Source organism: Falco cherrug (genome assembly GCF_023634085.1).
Source record: "Falco cherrug isolate bFalChe1 chromosome W unlocalized genomic scaffold, bFalChe1.pri SUPER_W_unloc_1, whole genome shotgun sequence".
Taxonomy (NCBI): domain Eukaryota; kingdom Metazoa; phylum Chordata; class Aves; order Falconiformes; family Falconidae; genus Falco; species Falco cherrug.
The window spans coordinates 12,692,434-12,711,012 of NW_026599288.1; the positions used below are offsets into that span (position 1 = coordinate 12,692,434).

The 18,579-nt window shown below is 40.9% G+C and overlaps 1 long non-coding RNA gene across 2 annotated transcripts; it reads left to right on the forward strand.

Moving 5' to 3' along the window:
* Nucleotides 1–3,438: 3,438 nt before the first annotated feature.
* Nucleotides 3,439–11,308, forward strand: LOC129734932 (uncharacterized). Of its 2 annotated transcripts, none has more exons than XR_008730458.1 (3): nt 3,439–4,176; nt 5,723–7,068; nt 7,309–7,921. It is a non-coding gene; the product is annotated as an uncharacterized LOC129734932 (long non-coding RNA). The 2 variants fall into 2 exon arrangements; XR_008730459.1 differs by lacking the exon at nt 7,309–7,921 and adding an exon at nt 8,560–11,308 and having other exon boundaries at nt 3,464–4,176; nt 5,723–5,918.
* The last annotated feature ends 7,271 nt before the right edge of the window (nt 11,309–18,579 follow it).

Here is an 18,579-nt window from a genome sequence, read left to right on the forward strand (position 1 = left end):
GGGTGATTTGACTGACTTGTTCAGGGAAACGTGCCAACAGCATCAGGGGGACCCCTAAGCGGGTCTTCCCACTTTATTTGAATATGTTACCTGCAGACAGTGACTACTAGCGCCCCCTAAGGACTAACACTAACAGTTTATGGAATAACACCCATATATAAAATATATAAAATCGTATATAAAACCATATAAAATCGTGACAAATTAAGGTTCGTGATTGCTGGTGATAGGGACTGTCTGAAAAAACAAGCTTGAAGTGATATACAACCAAACTATATACAGCCAAAACTATAATTACTAATAACAGCTAGTGTGAGTTAGTTATTAGCGCGCATAAGATAAAGTTCTTACCCAATAGGTGTCCCTATGGGGGAGAAGACAGGTTCAGCCTGTCGACTGATCCCAGAAGTTACGATGGAGTCTTCCTTAACTTCTCCCCTCATCCATTCACTTTTTATACTTTTCTTTACTCTCAGGTGGAGCTTGAGTGACTCTAGTCATACACACTTTCATTATTGATTGGTGTAAAATTCTCTCGCTTCTTGTTTAAAACATAGCCAATAAGAAATATAACGCACATGCTTGGTGAGGGGTGGTCGTGCCTTGGAGGTGGGTAACTTTGGGATGGAGGTGTGGATTAGTATTACAATGAGATTATAATGACCAAGGTTCATCTAAGGAAAATGATTTTGCCACAGTTGTTGGCTCAGCAACAGTCATCTTCTCTTATATCTCCTATTGACAGCTGCTATGCGGTTTGTCAGCTGTATGGTACCATCAAGTTCCCAGTCCTGCAAGAAGTACAGCAGAGCCTTGTCGTGGTGTCTCCACTCTGCTCCACCCTCCACTGCTCCTCTAGAATAGCAGGTTGTGTTGCCTAGGGAACCATGATGGAGTAGATTCTGTGCATGCCAACCATCTTGAAAGTGGCAACTGTATTTCACCCTGAAAAGGTTTATATAATACTACAACTTCTGTTAGGTCCCAGTTTTCTCTAATTCCCCCCTCCAAGCGATTTTTCCACACAGGGAACAACTGATTGTCTCCATTCTCATTCCCTGCTTTGACCAGTCAACTGGAGTTCCAGTATGGACAGTGCTGTTCTCTGCCTTAGCTGAGCAAGAGTTACTGGTATGGTCAAGGGGTGCTTAACCGCCCAACTCATTACTCAAGGTTCCAAGGCCTACTCAGCAGCTCCTGGGGTCATAGAACAGCCCAGAAAAAGGGGGAAAAGTTTGCCACCACATTTTCTCTATATTTTTGGGTAGGAAAATGCAGATTCTCCTTGGCCTTCCTTTTGTTGCTAATGTATTTTGTATTGTCTTTTACGGCAGTCGCCAGATTAAGTTCTAGTTGGGCTTTAGCCCTTCTAATTTTCTCCTTGCATAACCTCACGACATCCTTGCAGTCCTGAGTTGCCTGCCCCTTCTTCCAAAGGTGGTAAACTCTCCTTTTTTTCCTGAGTTCCAGCCAAATCTCTGTTCAGCCAGGCCAGTCTTTTTCCCCACTGGCTCGTCTTTCAGCACATGGGGACGGCCTGATACTGCTCCTTTAAGATTTCCTTCTAGAAGAACGTCCAGCCTTCCTGGACTCCTTTGCCCTAAGTACTCACCAGAGGAATGCCAGGAAACTGAAAATATTGAAAAAGTTTGCAGATTTGGGGCCTTATCCAACATCTAAGGAACACACATCCACTCACTCAACCCATCCCTGACCCAAGGAGGACAGGTAAGGGAATAGGAAGAGCAAAAGCAAGAAAACTCTGGGTCCAGATAAAGACAGTTTAATAAGTAAAGGAAAGAAGAAAATGAAAGAAAAAACAAGTGATGCAAAGACAATCACTTCACAACTTACCACAAATAGATTGATGCCTAGCCAGTTTCTGAGCAATGGCTACCTCCCCCAAAACCTTCTCTTATTTTTTATTGCTGAGCATGACATCATATGGCATGGAATATTCCTTTTGCCAATTCAGGTTAGCTGTCCAGGTTGTGTCCCCTCCCAGCCTTCATGCCCACCCCCAGCCTACTTACTGTGGGGGCAAAGTGGGAAAAAGAGGAAGTCTTGATGCTGTGCAAGCATTGTTCAGCAATAGCCAAAATGCTGGTGTGTTATCAACACTGGTTTAGCCACAGATCCAAAACACAGTGACATGTGGGCTGCTACAATGAAAATTAACTCCATCCCAGCCACACCCAGTACACCTTGGAAAAGTGTTTCAGTGTTAATTACCTTAACTTAAATTAAAAATTTCGATTTAAATTTAATTTAAAGCAGTTATTTTCATTCTGACATTCTTGAGTTTAAAGTCCATTGATCTTGTGGTATCTTTATTTATCACAATGAAGTATTCTCCATTAAGCTGACTTAGGCAAACTTAAGTACTTCAGGAAGGAGCATAGTCTAATACAGCTTTTTTGTAAGCTTTGAAGCTGTTTTCTTGTCTGAACACCTTCTTATGCATTTTTTTTTTTTAATTCTAAGGGGGGGAAAAACATTTATTCTGTCTTTAACTCCTGAGAATTTGAGGTATTTTCCTATGGTGCCTGAGAAATGGACTAGTGGAAGTGCCTCACCTAACCTCTGCTGCTTCAGTCTCATTCCAAAATGGAGATGGATTTTTTGTGTGTAACAGCTGATCTCAATACTTGGTGGGCTGAAGTAGCAGCCACAGGAAACCCCTGCAGTCCTGCTGAGGGGGTGGCAGATGCCTTGGCTGCTCAGCCTTGCTCACCCTGAGGGGGGCAGCCATGACATAAACCCTAGGCCAACATCTCTAGCTGATTGACTGTGGCTCAGATGTTGGCTCCTGGCTAACACAACTCTTCAAGTATGAGGTGATTTGACAGCTACTGTAGCCACCTTGCTCTGTTATACCCACATGATAACTCTCTTCTTTCAAGCCTTTACTTCCTTCATGAGCAAACCACATTTTCATGTTAATCTCAATCTCTTGTTCTTGCAGGGTGCTGAAGAAAATTCCAAGTCTGGTACCACATCCTGGTCAGTAATGACCCCATAATCCTCCCTAGCATGATGGAGTGTAATTGCATATGTGGGAATCCAAAAAGGAGAAAGCAGGTAAATCACTTCCTCTTTCCAACACATTTGGCTGTGTAATTGTGTTGCTCAGAGCAGTCTTTCGCTCAGCAGCCACTACTTTCTTTTGCCACTCTGGGAACATGTAGACTCCAGCAGTAGGAAAAGTTACATGATTTTTTTTTTTTTCTGAGCATGACCTACCTTAAACAAACAGCTTTCTCGTTAATCACTTCAAAACAACTTGAGTTAGATATCAAGAGGAAGAAAAGAGTGTTCTGCCTCCAGCTGGGGAATGCCTTCCTCATGGAGGCAAGTGTCCTCTGTGCAGCTGCATGCCAAGCCTTCCTAAATATGCCCTAATGCCACTCGTAACCGCATAGGAAGACCAAGAAATGCATACGTGTTTATTAGGGGGCTCTGATTTTAGACAGAAACAAAAAAAACCCCACACCACACTAAACAGTAACATGTGGCCAAGGCCAGGCTCTCCGCCACACTGCGCCGGTCATAGGCGCCCCTCAGGCTGCCGCGCCCCACCCCTGCCCCCTCACGCAGGAGCTGCAGCGGGCACCAGGAGCGACACCGGCCCCAGCGCCCGTTCGCTGCTGCGACGGGTGGACGGGCCAGCGAGCGCCTGCTGCTCCCAGCCCCAGCAGTATCCGGTGCGGCAAGGAAGCTGCTTTGGTTCCGCCACCCCCTCCAAGCGGCCCTTCCAGCCGCCATGGCCCGGCGGCGCTGTCCCCTCCCGGCTGTTGCTCCTCCTCCTCCCCGCTCTGTCCCAGGGCGCAGGAGTGACATCACGCCCAGGGTTTCCATCCGACTAAGAGAGGAGGAGGTTGAGCGGAGTAGCAGCGTGATGGCGGTGATCGGGAGGACTTAAGAAACAGCGGCGGAGCAACACGGCACCTACTTCTTAGGCTTTTCCCCTTCCCGGTTTGGGGTCCTATTGTTACAGCCGGTAGGGGCTGCAGGCGAGCCTGCCGCGTGGGGCTGTAAGGAACCGGCGGCCCAGGCCCTGTGGGGGCTGCAGGAGAGCCTCCGATCCTAGGTTGCAGCACAGACCTCTTCGTGGGGTGAGGCGCCGTCTCGGACCAGGGCAGCTCTAGGGAGGCCGGGCCGGGCGCACACGCGCAGGTAGGCAGAGGCCCGCCATGGCTCCTTTCCTTTTCCCTGGTCTGGAGTTGTGTGGTGGCTGTCGCTTTTGAAGATGGATGGGGAGGCGACTGGCGTTGAGAAGAAGAGGTTGGATGCCCGGTGCGAGGCTGGGGCTCCTGGGCCTGCTCGCTGTTTTCCAAAGAGGGAGGCAAGGAGGGAACTGTGAGAGCTGAGGCGGGCAGCCGGGGTTGAGCCTCTTTAGCTGTCTCCTGCGGGGGGAGCTTGTGACGAACGGGCTGGGAGGCAGGAGTGCGGCCTTCGCTCTTCTCTGGCCATGGCGGGGCGCTGGGAGAAGCGAGCACGGAGGACAGCGGCTGCATTAGCAATACTGCCAGGGGAGCCTTGACCAGGAGCGGCGCCTGTGCGGGTTGCGCCACCAGCAGAGGGCCATCTCCGGGGGCGGGAGGTGAACCCGTGGGAGGTAAGGAGGCAGCCCTCGCGTGGGCTCTCCCCAGGAGCACCTTAGGAGCGGTCGATCACGGGAGGCCGCGAGAGCGCGGTGCGGGTGGTCGGGGAGGATCGTCGCCGGAGCAGGGAGTGGACGACAAGGAGATAGTTTCGTGGCCGCTAAAGATGTTTCCTGGGGCCCGGGGAGTGCCGGTCCTAGAGGTGGCAGGGTGTTCGCACCCTGGACGCGGGAGGGCAGACTGCGCGGAGCTTGGCCTCGTTGGGCAACAGAGGCCGATCCGCGAGGAACCACCAAGCTGCCTAGCTCGCCGCCGCGGGGGCCCCAGCCTCGCTTTGCGGCCTCTTTGGGGTTACAGGGTTCTTTCCTATCACTTTTCTTCCGTCATCGCCTTTGTTTGCTGGCTGGAGTGGCCCTGGTGTCTGAGATAGTGCCTGAGGGCAGGGCTTTTTCCATCCCGGAACGAGGCGACCTCTGCCTCCATCATGAGCTGTAGGTCGGGCTGTATTAGAGGAGAGCACCTTGAGGCAGGCAACCTGCAGGCGAGCCCCTAATCTCTTTTACACCACTAAATCTGTGAGAGGCGCTGCTCTTTAGCTGATTATCAGTGAGTTCATACTTGCACTCCATTTAAAGTGAGCCTAAACTTCCTAGGTGCATCTCACACGGTAGAGATCTGATTGAAAATGTTGATGTATACGAAATAATGATTACTCCGATCTTACTAGCCTGATGTAGTTGAGTCAATTTTTTAAAATGGGGCAGTCTTTATTTTCCTGCTTCTACCCCCAACTGGATGTAAGCATTATGTCTGTGTCTGGAAATGCTTCTGATATGTTTTTGTGCATGAAATAATTTTGCTAATTAGATCTTAGGGCTTTAATATCCGTAGTTTATATTCATGTGTTTGGGGAGGCTGTTTTCCTTTAAAATAAAGTTAGATCTGGTTGTTCTTAAGTACTATGGCATACCAAAAGCTATTTTTCAGTTAAAAAGATGATGTCAAATGTGGTAGATACTCCCTTTCAGTGTTGTAACAGGACAAGTTATTTTCAGTATCTTTCAGTTGCAACCATCAAATATTTCAAGTTATATCACCATTTTCCTTTACTACTTTAGATAATTTGGGAAAAATCTTCAATACCTGCAGAGAACAGTTGAGTAAACAAGTCACCTGGAAAAGAGTACCAAGAAGTAGATTCTTGACATCTGCCTTCTAACCTGAGTGGACTTCTATTTATCTTTTAAACTTAATATTTACAATGAATGGGCACAGTGATGAAGACGTTGTAAGAAACAGTAGTGGAGAGTCAAGGTAAGCACTTTCAGTCCTTGGCTATGTATTTTGTTTATTAGAACTGGTTTACATTTTAACTTTGTGCCAAACCTTCCTGGTGAGCAAGTAGACCATTATTTAGGAGGACCGGTCATGCTTTTTTAAAGATGCTTAATCTGCTCGTTTGAATCAGTTAGCTTCATTTAATAACTGTAACAATCATGTGTATATACCTTACGTAATACAGTTTTAATGCTATTTAAGCTCTATTGGCATCCATTACTCTTTTTTTCCTCAAAAGTTGTCTGAAGTATCAATCTGAAACAGATTAGATTGAAATGTTAAACTCATGTCTATGAAGTGTAGGGCATGCATGCATACATAATATGTGCTATATAAACCCCTAATTAGGCTATCTCTAAAGTTGGAACAGTGGACTACTAATTCTAGTGAGGCTTCCATATTTGTTGAGTTGTCAAAGCAGTATAATGGAAAGCATTAACTTCATGTTTGTTTTCCAAAGTGAAAGTACAGTTTTCCCAGCTGTTTTCTTAATATAATAATCATCATCATCATCATCCACTCCTCTAACGTCACTTGCTGGTGTTCTAGGATATGTAGAGAGTTCACTTGGTTGGAAAAGCTTGGTTAGAACTTCCCTGCTGCAAGATGAGGATAACCGTGGACTTCTAGGGGTGGAATTAAATTTGTATTCTAGAACACTGCTAAGTTCAACAAGTGTCTGCTGCACTAGGAAGTTAATATTTCTAAAACTGGGAATATGATGAATGCTGCAGATTTAAGAAGGCAAGGCAAACTTACAAATAGAAGCGGTTGTGATCATGCTGTCAGTCTACCCATCTCTCTGTCTGTCTTCACTTTCTGATCACAGCCTGTTTAACCTGTTAGTTAATTCCATCAGTCAGAGGTCATAAAGTAAACTGAGTTCTGTGGGCTTTATGAAAACAGCCAGTTGGGGTAGAGGGGATAGATCTAAATTATTGCCCCAAGTGAAGAAATCCAAGAACAACATAATGGCCAGCTGATCATTCAGCATGTGCTGGCCATTAAGCTTGCATGTAGCATAGTGAGTAATGGGGTGGGAAGAAGGGGGAAGAGAGAAGTGTTTAGGTGATATTAGGTGCAAATCTCTAAGAAACCTATGAGCAGTAGAATTAAAGACACAAAAGTTGTTAAGGTTTATTTTTTTTAATGTCAAGCTTCCATGTTATACCTAGAAATATTCTAGAAAGTCAGTAAACTTTGAATCTTGTGAATAATTTGTAAGCTTTGTTGTTGTTGTTGGATTTCTGCTTCCAGTAAAGATGATATTTGTCTAGTTAGCAAACAAATTTTAGGTTTCTTCTAGTAAGTGGCAAAATATTCCTGATTACTTATATTAAGAAAAAAAAAAAAAGAAAACAAACAGCCAATCCCAAAACAAGCCTTGTCAGCTGAGTAGAGGAACATGAACAAAATAAAACAGTGTGAACAAAGCTAGTCTTCTGAACTTTTAGAGAGTTATAAATAAGATCTCCAACAAATGTTAACTTATCAGGAACAACTCCGATGACTTTATATTTATGAAGTTTTTTACTACTTGAAACAAGCCACATAGCTAAAAATAATGTAGGAATAATACTGCGTATCAAACTATGACCACTTGTAAATACCAGTATATCAAAGTTATTCAAAAGCTGTAGCAATTCTCATAAGACTAAACCAACTAAATATCAAAAAAGCATCCAGACAACTTTATTAAACTAAATATCAGAAAGATGCAAATTACTTAAAACATGATAGTTGCCTGTGAAGTGAGAGTTTGTTCATCTTAAATGTGCTGCTGAGCACATTTTAAAGCTTTAAAAAAAGTTTTTAAATGTTAAACTTTGTTTCCTCTAGGCTTGTATCAGTCATTGACCCTGTAGCCTAATTCAGACAGATCTCAGAAAACCTATTTGTATGCTTGCCATTTGCTATCAAGAAATTCTGTTTTTCTAAATGAAGGGTGAAGGCTTCCAATATTAAATAATTGAGCCCTTTTTCTGTCCAGGCTATTTTCATTATTAAAATAATTATTGTGAAAGGTGTTTGCTTATGGGGTACCTTAGTATGTCTTGCCCCTGTTGTTGTGGTTTGGTTGGTTTGTGGGTGTTGTGTTGTCATCCCCCCTGCCTCCCCCTTTCTTCAAGTTTTCCAGAACTCTAAATGACTTTCACTAGAAGGAAAATTCCTTAAGCTAGCTGTGACTGCAGACAGATATCTAACTGTAACCAGGGAAGTGAAGCTGCATTTAGTCTTCAAATAGTCTGGGAATATGAATTCTACAGAATGGAAATAAAATCAGTAACAGGGTAGCTTGTTACTGGATAGCAGTCTGGTAGCTTGTCTGGATAGTAAGTAATTATAAGTACAAAAACTTTACAGCAGTGCTCTGAGAAACTGACTCTTAAGAAAAACATTTTTGTGTAGTGTTCTTGAAAGCATTCTGTTGCAAACTTGAATAGGACTAAATACATGTTAGCTAGCATTAAGAAAGCGTAATGAGCAAGGAAGGGCAGTTATAGCTGAACTGCAATACAAGCTCTAGGTAGAACAGGGAATGCAGAAATGAAGCATTGGTGCCAATTGAACAGCAATCTGATTTCCTGTCTCTTTGCTCTTCCTATGTTTCTTGTAGAACAAGACATGGAGCACTTGAGCAGACCTTACTTCTCTGTAGGTAAAAAAGGGTGTGCTCTGTCACCCTCAAAGCAAAGTTCTTCCTTGTATTCAGAAGGAACTTCCTGTGTTTCAGTTTGTGCCTGTTGCCCCTTGTCTTGTCGCTGGTCACCACTGAAAAGAGTCTGGCCCCATCCTCTTGTTACTCGCCCTTAAGATATTTATATGCATTGATAAGATCCCCTCTCAGTCTTCTCTTCTCCAGGCTAAACAGGCCCAGCTCTCTCAGCCTTTCCTCATAAGGGAGATGTTTCAGTCCCCTAATCCTCTTTGTAGCCCTCCACTGGACACTCTTCAGTAGTCCCCTGTCCCTCTTGAAGTGGGGAGCCCAGAACTGGACACAGTACTCCAGATGCGGCCTCACCAGGGCAGAGCAGAGGGGGGGGATCACCTCCCTCGACCTGCTGGCCATGCTCCTCCTGATGTGTCCCAGTATCCCATTGGCCTTCTTGGCCACAAGGGCACACTGCTGGCCCATGGACAACTTGCTGTCCACCAGGACTCCCAGGTCCTTTTCCGCAGAGCTGCCTTCCAGCAGGCAGGTCAACCCCTAGCCTGTACTGGTGCATGGGGTTATTCCTCCCTAGGTGCAGGACCTTACATTTGCCTTTGTTGAACTTCATCAGATCCCTCTCCGTCCAGCTCTCTAGCCTGTCCAGGTCTCGCTGAATGGCAGTGCAGCCTTCGGGTGCATCAGCCACTCCTCCCAGTTCTGCCATTCAGAAAGTTCTCAGTCTACCTCGCTTGTCCACTCATCTAACACACACTTCCTGAGCTTACCTATGAGGATGTTATGGGGGACAGTGTCAAAAGCCTTGCTGAGGTCAAGGTAGACAACATCCACTGCTCTCCCCTCATCTAGCCAGCCAATCATTCCATCATAGAAGGCTATGAGGTTGGTCAGTGTATTGGGTCTGGCTGAGCCCCATAGCAGCCCTCATAGTGCTGTGCTTGGTAGCTAGAAATGTGATGATAACACACCAGTGTTTTGGCTACTGCTGAGCAGTGCTCCCACAGCATCAAGGCTGTCTCTCCAACCTCCCTTCCCCCACCCTCACCAGTAGGCTGGGGGTGGGCAAGATCTTGGGAGGGCACATAGCCAGGACAGCTGGCCCAAAGTGACCAAAGGGATATTCCATACCATATGACCTCTGCTCAGATAGAAAAGCTAAGAGAAAGGAGGAGGAAGGTGGGCATTTGTTATTTACAACATTTGTCTTCTGGAGCAACTGCTACATATACTGAAGCCCTACTTCCTGGGAAGTGGCTGAACATCACCTGCTAGTGGGAAGTAGAGAATAACATCTTTTGTTTTCTTTCGCTTCTGCATCCATGACTTTTGCTATTGCTTCATTAAACTGCCTTTATCTTGACCCACAAGTTTGGTTTTTTTATTTTATTCTCTCCTCCCCTGTTCTGCTGAGGAGGGGAATGATAGAGCAGCTTGGTGGGCACCTGGCATCCAGCCAAGGTCAACCCACCACAGTCAGGTATGATTTCCCCTTGGTGAATCCATGTTGACTACTCCTGATAACCTTTTCCTCCACATGCTTAAAGATGACCTCCAGGATGAGCTGTTCCATCACCTTTCCAGGTGTTGAATCTATTTGCTATACTGAGATTGTCAAACACCACAAAAGGTGTGAAGCTCTACAATAACTGTAATGGAATGCTAACTTAGATTAGACTTTGATTATAGACTTTTTCATGTCAAAACTATTAATTACACATTGCAGAGTCTGTCTGCTTCCTCCCAGGGTGAGACCCACAGCTATGTGACATTGAAGCTGGTAGAATGTGGTGGGTTGACCTTGGTGTGCCAGCCAACCAGCAAAGGCTTTGGTCCCCACTTCTCTTGTTGCTTTTTCAATTTTCATGACCTCAGATTTAACAATTTTACTTAAAATATGACATACAACATCCCTTTTCAAGCATCACCTGAATCAACTCCTTCCCTAACCTGTAAATTCCCTCGTTAAATAACAGATCCCCAGGATTAATGCAACCTTAATGAGGCACAGTTATAATAAGAAAGCTCATGTATTTTTTACGTCAAGCTTTGCTGCCCCAGCCTCCAGGAAACAGTTGCTTGAATGTGTTATGTATCAGTAGGATTTTATGCTGTTATGTAATTCAAAGAAATTATTCAATGTAGAGTTGTTCTTTTGGTTAAATATACATCATAAATATACAGGACAGCACATTATAGAACAGCTAATGTTACAGTGAGGGCCTTACATTTTGCACTGCTTAACTTCTTGCTACTGTATGTAATTACCTGACTTTGCTTTCATTTAGCTAGTATTCAAGTTTTAACTTCTACCTCTACAAAGGCAAGGAAAAGTTCTAACATACACAATTTCCAGGTATGATATTTATTTGTAACTGACCCCTAGACTAGGGATTGATGCAATGACTTTAAGTGGAGGCCCAACTGACTTCAGTGGAGTGGCAGAGATAGCTGCCAGTGGTTAATTAAATTAACAATATGTATCTGGAATTGTTACCGAAATCTCAGAATGAAAAACTTATCGACACCAATGTGATGTAGATAAGCAGACACTTCTTTATTGACGGCTGGGTGCGTGAGTGAGTACTCTCACGATCAACACACACCAAGCTTCAAAATCATACACCTCATATAAAACTTATTCATACATATTCATTAAGTATTCATGCATAAGCATAGTATTTTCCAAAAATCATTAACATACTCTTGCTTCATATGTTAATTAGCTTATCAGTCCTTTGCGCTTGTGCAAATTCTTCCCAAGAATTGTGGGCAGGGGTCTTTGGGAGGAGGGCCGTAGGTCTTCCTCATGGTGTACTTTTCACCTTTTGTCTGGAATGTGATGGTCTTGCAAGTTTGCAGTGTTCTTATCGGTCTGAGCTAATTTATGTCCTTGTCGACCATCTGTGTCTTCTGCTTGTTTCTTTTAGTCGCTCCCTCTAGATAACTTATAAACAGGCCCCTTGTTAGAGAAAGTTAAAGAAAGAGAAACAGACTCCTTCTTTCATCAGTTATTTCATTAATTATTTCTTTCAAACTATGGTTACATGACCTAATTACTATACCTACATTCTTTGAGTAAATATAAGCTCTTAGCCTTGGTACAGGGCTGTACAGAGGATTTCATAGCAGCTTTTGTTGTGCAACTACTAGTTTCATTAGAATATATTTCTTATTCCTCTATATTTCTATTAAAATGATTTTAGCAAATCTGTAACAGAATTATAGGTTTAACTCTAGATTCCTTTACACTTATGAATTGAAACAATGCAGTTATATACATGCATTTTTATGTCTGACTGGAGAACACATATAATACTTGACTACATTACATAACCCCACACAGTTTTAATAAGTGGAAAAGCATGCCCATTTTTACGTTGTAAAAAACTCTGTCTTTGGTTAATAAGCAAGTTTGTTTTATTAGTGCCAAATATCTATTCATACTGATTATTTAAGCACCTTTGTCTTTTTTAATTTATAAAATATGGGCTACAAAAACACTCCTATTTTACTTCAGATAAAAATACAAACGATCATTTATAATTTCTAGTCTTTTCAGAATTTGAATAAATGTTGATTTTCCAACAACAACAAAAGATCTTGGCTATTATTTTGTGTTGCTTCTGCTTTATGTTTTATTTAAGAAATCCTTTGCCAGTAACATTCTTAAATAATGTGATTCTGGGAATGTATACCATGTCATATTTTGTTAACATGAAAGAGGAAATATCCCAGTCCTCAGATCACACTTTAAAAAATATGACCAGTCTATATAGGAGAACAATGTCTGTACCCATTACAAAGCTTTCATTGCCTATGAAAACTGAGTAAAAATTAACTTCACATCATGAAACTGCAAAAGCAAATTAAAGAAATTCAGTCACTCATATCAACTCTGGCTGTATCTGCTAAATATTTTCTAACTGTTCTTAAAAAGAAAACCAGAAGGCAATGAATAGAAACAATAATAGTCAGTAGCATGCGTTGCATGTTATTTGAATGGGAAGTAATTTATCGCTTATGAAATAAAAGCTGTTTATTCTTGTGATTCACTGTTTGTAACAGTTTTTACAATTTATCTGTTTAAAAAGTAAGAAACTGTACCACTATGAGCATATGAATACTGCACACATCAAATTGGCTGTACAATAACAGAAGGACATTTGCTATTGGTGTATGCACACAGACAAAGCAGCCATTTTGAAAAAAAGAAAAAAAGAAATGTTATGGGTGTTTAACCCCTTGTGTGTCTCTGGTTTCACACTACTGCTTTGATTGGGGTAGCCTGGGAGTGTGACCTGAAATTCTTTAAAAATAAGCATACAGGTTAAATACTGAAACAAAGATTATATGTATTATATTTTTATTCAGCCAGTAGCAATAGAGACAATATAAGAAACAGGTTCAGAATAAGACATTTTGAATGTATTTGCATGTGTGTCCGGGGTTGGGGGAGGGGGGTAAGTTTTCCAATGTGAAGATTATACAGAAATGAAACATTGCCTACATAGTTTTATTTCATGACAACAACATAGTGGGCCTTGGGTCAGATGTGTGAAGCTATTTCTCAAAGAAGCTGCATATATAATTGAGACCCTATGAAGGGGTCTCAGTTGAAGTTGCCAGGTTACATTCATTTCAAAAGCAGAGCCATTTGTTATCAAATTTAAATTAACTCTCTCAGCACTGAACTCACAGTTTAAAGCACAGCTTTTCAAACATTATTTACTGTCTAAGGAAGGAAAAATTGTGCCTGTTAACTGACAACATTATTTCACAAAAGACAGAAATCTTACCCATATTTATTCCTGCAGAGCAATAATCTAGAAAGATTAATTTCTGAAGGATATCTTGATGCCCTATTCTCTCTTAGGAACCACAGTGTTCTTTTTCTTCTCTTGTTATTTTCTTTCCCTTTAAAAAAAAAGAAATCACAATTTCAGCTTTAATTTGGAAATAAATTAATAATTCAATATTTGCTGCTGGTTTTCTGCAAGCATGCCACAGCTGCTTTCACCAAATATTTTGGGTTTATGAGATTGCATACAAATTAGAGACTCATAAGATATTTATATTTTTCAGCCCCACATGACCTACAACTTTTGGGTTTGATCCTGTAGCTTTTATTTGCACTGACAATCCTTATAGATATAACTGCAATGTGATTTTTTTACATTCAAGAATTACTAATGAGATAAATGATGTCTGGATTGCACTAATTATTATTATTTATTTCCTTGAGCACCCCAGTGTGCTATGCACTTTCTAAACAGAGATGTTTTTGCCCCAAGGAGCTCACACAGCTGTGCAAATATCTTTTAAAAGCAATCCATATGACTTTTTTATGCAGTATCTTAAGTAGCAAGGGGCAAACAATAAAAACAAACACCCAAAATCATAAACATTCATTCACTAAATTAATCTGCTTTTGCTGAGTTCATGCTCTTCCTGTATTCACTTTTGGTAAATATTTTAGCAGTTGATTGTCAATGGCAAAATATTTGTGGAAAGCAAATATACCCTGGAAAGAAGTCTGTCTGATAGAAAATTTTAGTGTTCTTGGTTCATTCTTTGGAGATGATGGATGCTCTTGAGCTCAGCAGGAACATACATGCTTGAAAGTAAGGCGCATTAGCCCAGATCCTCAAGGGACGGTCCCCATCAGTCACCTTTGAAGACAGACACTATGTTGGACAGAAACCAGAATGATCACTCAAAACTTTGCAGCCTTAGCTCCAAAGATAAAATAACAGGTACAACAACGTATGACTTCTCCAGCCAATCACAACTGATGAGTACAATGCAGATTTTGAATATCAATAATGAAGTCATACAGTAGGGAAAAAAGCTACCTTGCAATCTGCTCATAAAGATGACAAGAGATGAAAATATGACTAAATTTATCAAATAAATTATTCATAGTAAATTATTTGCTCTGTCTGGTCTTAAATTAGGTTTACTCAGGCTAATCAACAAAGATATGCCAACAATTAAACCCAACAGAACATCCCAGTCATATACATACTGTATGTGTGCCTGAATACATCATCATACAATACAGGCTTTTTGAACAAGAAAAGAAAGATGCATATACTTTCATAAATTCTGTATAAACCACAATTATGTTATTTTTCAGTGTTTTGTTTCAAAAATATAAAAGTTTTATTTTTTAAAGCTTTTAAACCTGAGATTTTTACCCAATTTAACTTGATATTTTTGTTTTCATTTCTCTGATAAATTGGAGTCTCTAGCCAAGAATAAGACTTACTATTGCTAAGCTTAATATACTGAATTAAACATAGTACTTAACAATCTCTGCTTTTCCTTCTTGAAACTTAAGCTTAGAGTATTTACTATATATCCCTTCATCAACATAAGATACTGATTTGTTAGATTTAAGTCAGACCTGTTGTAGCTGTTGACATATATGATAGCAAGACTGCTTGAATTTCATCTTTATAGTCTGTGAAGGGAGAGGACTTCGTTTTAGAAAAGACAAGTAAAATACCATTGACTGATGTGTTGTCAAGTATTTTTTCCCATAAAAATCAACAATCTAATTTTACTATTCATATGCATAAAGATATAAAACATTTGTTTAAGCAATTAGTAGGTAACTATCTCAAATTGTCTACTATATTAGAAAATGATCCTTCATATAATGTACAAATATTTTCTAAAAAATAAGAGGTAAAGATAAATTGAATTAAAAAGTTATGACAGTAATTACACATTATCACATTTACCTTTTCATTTTTAAAAGGTAGATATATCATGTATGTGTGCTCCCATATAACTCTGGATATTATTCTAAAACTACAAATCAATTTGTTTATTTAAAGCTCTATGCAGCTAACAATACTACAGGGCTAGTAAATCCTACCAAGCACTCTTTAAGAATCTTGTTTATTTACTGGTGGAAGTAATGTATGATACTTGTGCATCCATGACAACGCTGTAACATGTCAGAGCAGGACTAGGTCTTTTCTTGCAACTGCAATATGAGATTAAAAGTAAGAGGCAATATTATTATATAGCAGAAGCTTTTCAAAAGACAAAACATGTTTATGGGAGGATACAATTGTTGTTCATGGTAATATATTTGTGCTATTTCAGTGCTTTAGTTAGGTTCATCCATTGATTGTAAATAGTACTGAATGGTGAACTTACCAGGAAACATCAAACTTTGTATTTCCTCCTGGAGTTCTTCATAATACTGGAAAGGGATTCAACAGTGTCAAGCCTGAATTCTTAGGAATATCACTTTTTAAAAGTATTAAGTTGGATCGTGTGGTGACGCAAGTCGAGGTGGACTGAAAAGAAACACTATGTCTGCGTGGCTGGGTTTGGACAAAATGGCCTTTATTGTTTATACAAACTATTTATATATCTTAGACAGTGCAGGTGTTAGACCCTGATAGGTTTTTGTGTCCTTCTTCTTGCTTGCTATTTGCTGTTGCTGTAGGTGCCCGTATGCTGCGGTTCTAAGTTCGGGTTCTTCACATCCTGTTTACATACCTGACAATTTGTGGCTGTCTTAAAGGTACACGGCTAAGTCTTTGAAGTCAACTAACTTGTCTGCAGACCCGCTGCAGACCCCAACAGGATCGTACTGTAATTTTTATCTTTACTTAAAAGATGCTTCAGGTTCTTCAGTATTTTTCATTCTCATGCCAAATACTTTGATTAAAAATGTTTTATGATCCAGTGGATTAGCAATGTAATTGCCTGTTTATATTTATTAATCCATGCATTCTCTCAGCACGTTTGTGTTTGCTATGATATTGATATGTTAGATTGATACGCTTGAGATGCAAATGATATGTATGTGGTGGAATTTAGACATTACATTATCATTGCTTTGACAAAGGTTGTAGGGTTTTAAGATTTAGAAAAGCATCTTGAAATATTAAAGCAAATTAATTCTGGAAAAGCAAATCAGTGCAATAAAGGAAGAGATTCGTAGCTAGGGATAGGCTCCAAAAGAATATTTATCTTCCTCTAACATCTTAATAAATAACAGGGACAAATTCTACCATAGGTTTCTTAGCATTCACAGATTTAAATGCGGAAAGATTTTGATTTAATACATCACATTTCCTCCTAGCGTACTGCATTTTCCAGATATGATAGTATTTAAGCTAATGTCTGAAGTACAAGGTTAATAAAGAAAGTTTTCTATTCCAACATAAGTCTCTTACTGGAAACTGTCAGTTGATTCACTAAAATTAGAGATAAAGTAGTCCTGAAAAAATCGGTAAGCCTTAGCTGAGACCAACCTTTCATTGTACCTTAGACAATAAGTATCAGGATGTGGCAGCTATAGAAATTACACAGATAACAGCCTGGGAACCGCATGGAGTACCTTCTTATTTGGTTTCAGCAAATTTACATGCAAAAAGAGGGATAATAAAAACAAATAAATTATCTCTGAGTTTTCTCTCATTTTCTATCCCTTTCTCAACACACTATAAATTGGTCACCTCTACACAAACAAAACAGTTGTATGTTGATCAGTTGCTTCTGCAGATATGTGTTTTTCAGTTAGAATAGAGACACAGGTTTGGGTGTCCTGTTGTTGACTTATTTTGATCATCATATTTTAGAGTGGGAAGGGATTGTTTAAGTGCATTTTGTTCAGGTGTGTGTCTATGTATGCACATTAAAAGAGCTGTTAATTTGGAGGGGTGTGTGAAATATAATTGTTTTCATTACTTTCTTGGTTAACATATTCAGTTTGTGAGGTCAGGTGGAGCGTTGTGCTAAAGGCACCCATCTAAGTGATGATAATTTGAACTTTCAGCAGAGAAAGGAACGTAAGAAGACCCCCAATCTGGATAAAAGTTATTCTCAAATAGTTTACTAAAAAGAAGGGAGCTCTAGTCCCACAATTATTGGTTTAAAATAAAGTGGCAACTTTCACTTCATTTTGTGGGCTGCAAGACTGTTGGGTTAAGTTGATGATGCTTTGGGAATACTTAGCAAACCAGCTTCCTGTCATGGTTTAACCCCAGGTGGCAACCAAGCACCACACAGCCGCTTGCTCACTCCCCCTCACCCAGAGGGGTGGGGAGGAGAATCGGAAAGGAATGTAAAACTCAAGGGTTGAGATAAGAACAATTTAATAATTTAAACAGAATAAAAAGGAAAGAACAACAATTAAAGCAACAACAATAATAATAACAACAACAGTTATAATAGAAAGGTGGGGAAAAGGTTAAAATCCAAAGGAAAAAGGAGAAAGGAAAACAACTGATACACAGTACAACTGCTCACTGACCAATGCCCAGCCAGTCCCTGAACAACAATCCCCAGGCCCCAGAATACCCTCCAAGTTTATATACCAAGCATGACATCCTATGGTATGGAATACCTCTTTGGCTGGTTCAGGTCAGCTGTCCTGGCTGTGTCCCCTCCCAATTTCTTGTGCCCCTCTAGCCCTCTGACTGGCAAGGCCCAAGACACTGAAAACTTCTTGACTTAGTGTAGAGGAATGAAGGCAGTAGGTTGATTAGCATTGATAATATGCAGCTGTGGCCTTGCCTGGACGACAGTGGGTTGATTGACATGGATGATGTGCAGCTGTAGCTTGTTCCTGCTAAATAGTTAAATAGCACTGAGGATTGGGGGTGGTGGTGTCTGGACAGTAGAATCTGACTGATGGTAAAAGCCTTGTTACAGCCTACTAGTTTTTTTGAGCTGCAACCATTGGTGTCTTGTGTGAGGCTGAGCTGGACTCTGGCTGCAACAACTGGTGCCTAACATAGCTGAGATAAGCAGGAGAACCTGCAACCTATAACAGACACTGTGAGAGGTGAGCCATTGACAACTAACTGATATAGGTGTATTGCAATATTTGTTGGCCACCTTAACTCAAATGGCAGCTTCTGGCACCCAATGTAGATGGGGGCTAGTTGATATGGGTGCAGAAGAAGAAAGTTCTATGTTACCAAGGCTTATAGACAT